The 3,111-nt window shown below is 29.5% G+C and overlaps 1 pseudogene; it reads right to left on the bottom strand.

The window, feature by feature from the left end:
- Positions 1–2,712: 2,712 nt before the first annotated feature.
- Positions 2,713–2,831, bottom strand: LOC111736667 (annotated as a pseudogene).
- Between the last annotated feature and the right edge of the window lie 280 nt (positions 2,832–3,111).

The following is a 3,111-nucleotide window of genomic DNA, read 5'->3' as shown; positions in this document are numbered from 1 at the left end:
TCTCGTTTATTTTACTTGGTGACTGAGTACATACTTGTGTACTTTGACAATGTAACAGCATCACAGAAATTTCATAGAATGAAGGAAATTCCTCAAAACATATGAATCTTCTTGTTTTATCTGAATTTACACATGGCTTTCCATTTCTTCAGTGAGTAAAAAATTATCTGATGATTTAAAACAATATATTTGCTTTACATATAGTATGAAGGTTGAATTATGTAAATATACATTTAGTTTCTATTTAAATTCTATGTTTCAGAATCTTCTTAGATGTCTGAATATGCCATCTCTCCCCATCACTTCATTATTAAACAGAAAATGCAGAAACAGGTGTAATGAAATTTACCTTCCTCATTTTCTTCTTAGTCTTTTTTGGTCTTTATTTGTATAAAGAGATGGAGATTTAAAAAAATAAAGAAAGGAAAGAAAGGAAGGAGGGAAGGAGAAAAAGAAGGAGGGAGGAAGAAAGAGAAAATGACTCCTTAATCATGTCTTCTAAACACTGGTATTCCCTTTGGTCTACTGTATTATGATGAAAATATTTCAAATAATACTTTATGTTTGATATAAAAAAATGTGATAGACATATAGGTGGTATATATGGAAGCATTTGACAGATTTTTTTATAGGGAGTTAAATGTTGATATTTTATGTATAATATAGTTTACTTTTGAATATAACATTGAAATGTCAAACATTCAAACTAGACAAAAAAAATCACAAACTTTTAATACCGTCAAGGTACAGTGTTCTCAAGATAATTTATAGAAAATTACAAGATATTTTGTCAGTCTCTTGCTTTTTTCAAGCCTGAAATTTTCAAGTTTCTGTCACACAATTTAGGAGTCTCTTGACTTTAAATGTACCTGCACGTGATGATCTTTACACACAGAAAAGCAAAATAAATGCTAAGGGCTTTTTTCTCTTGCTTGATCTATCAAAGACGAGTGAGTAAGAACCGTCAAAAATTAATTCACATTATTCTATTCTAATTTTTGTATGATTAATTGCTTCCAAGTCACTGAATGCATTTAATCCTTAGCATTAAAATAAAAATATTATAATAGAAAAAAAAATCAACCTTCTTTTCTACATCTTAATTAAAATTTGAGTATATTTTGAAAGATGTATTAAATGGTATAGCTGGAAGGAGAGAGAGCCCATATGCATTTCTAAAACATAAATGATTAAGTCATTCTGTTCTATGGGAAATATATGACCAAGTTACAAATAATATACAAAATCACATAGTTATTCAATATCCTTGTTCATGCAAGAATGTAAGTTTCTGGACTATCAGTACAATGTTCTATCCACTGTACTAAACTACCATTGCATTATTTCCATTAGTATCCTACATTAGATGTCTTAGTATCACAATTATATCCACGGTTTTAGTAGCATATATTTGTATCTTTGTCATCCTGCATGTATTCAGAATCTAAGTACTTTACTTTAGTGTCCTACCCTTGTCTTTTTTCTGTGATTAATTCAATCTATCTCTCCTATAGCAGCTATGGTCTTTCACAAATGCCGCCTTTATTTTCTGACATGCATCATTCTATATGTAGACTCCATATCCGTTTCACAAAATTATATTTATAAAAGATGGCTTTTATTTCACTAAAGCAACCCTTCGAGCTAGAATAAATACTTTAACATTTGTGCCATATTTTAAGAGAGAGAGGTTTGGATAAGATTTAAATGTCAGGGAAATATTAATAGATAATAGTCAATGAACATTTTTAATGATTCTATCTATGTTTAAGTGTATTTGAAACAAAATCTTCATGAAGAAAGGATGGTTTCTCCAGTTACTTTTTCAGTCACCAAAAATGTGGCACTTCAATGGAAATAAAAATTAAATTGATACTTTTTCTCTTTCTGTACTGTGCTTATTTTCTTTCTCCTATTTTCTTTCTAAGAATACTACATAGAACTACTGAATTGAAAATATTGTTGCCATAACCCATGAAGAAACAAAAAAAATATGAGTGAAAATTAAACTCGGTATATATTCAAAACTAATTGAAAATGATGTGATTTTTATCATTATATTCTTCTTTTTAAAATATTTTATTTTCCAATTACAATTGACATATATTTTTATAATAGTTTTTTCAAATGCTTTTTTACTACTGAGTAATATAATGTTTTCCAAAGAAAGATGTTGAATGAAAGGCATAGAGTCTCAAAATAGCCCAGTTTAAAAAAATATGTAAAGCTAAAACCTCATATTAGGTCATATATCAATTTTCAGATTGGAACTGTTATATTATAAAAATAAATAACAAATATGCATTCAGTTTCCTCACTATGTCTACTACCATGGGAAGCTACAAATATGCTAGAATATAATTTCTGAAGTCATATTCTAATAATGTTTTATATCTTATAATCTTACTATTAAATTGTTTATGGCAACACCAAGGTACAATGGATGTATGTACTCAAACTATTTTAAAGACGATTATAAAATTTTTACTGGCAATAATCACATCTTCAATATTAAATAAGAAATAAGATTTCTAAAAGCAAAGTTGTATTTTCTAGCACAATTAGAAATGTGACTTCAATTAATTGCATGGTTCAAGAAATGGTGTTTTTCCTATTGGGATTTTTGTTTTCTTTAGGTGAGGCAACTCTTGGTTGACCTCACAGATTGCAAGAACCTTCTCAGTTTACAATCCCTTATTTGTTTTTGTTTTATGCCTATAGCACCTGGTCTGCCTTGGTGGTCTCCCATTCAAGTACTGGCCAGGCCCGACCCTGCTTAGCTTCCGAGATCAAATGGGATTGGGCTTGTTCAGTGTAGCACGGCCATAGATTCAAGATCATACATTCTTGATGAACACAAAGCCTAACGGCATGTTGCTGGCATGCTGACGTCTCTGGTTGTAGCTTTGTACTGGCTTAACCTATGGTTTATTGAAGTCTGACCTTAGCTATACAGATTTTAAATTAACATATAGATCGAATAAGAGTGTGGTAAAAATGAATTACAATAGAAAAATACTCCATTCCTTTCCACAGTCTGATATTGTGCAGGTGAAAATTCATTTTATTAAATAACATTTTAAAATATTATTTTAATAAATACTTATCACT

This window comes from Pteropus vampyrus, unplaced genomic scaffold, assembly GCF_000151845.1.
Source record: "Pteropus vampyrus isolate Shadow unplaced genomic scaffold, Pvam_2.0 Scaffold21, whole genome shotgun sequence".
Taxonomy (NCBI): Eukaryota; Metazoa; Chordata; class Mammalia; order Chiroptera; family Pteropodidae; genus Pteropus; species Pteropus vampyrus.
The sequence above is the reverse complement of the archived record's forward strand: the minus strand, read 5'-3'. Positions and strand labels throughout refer to the sequence as shown.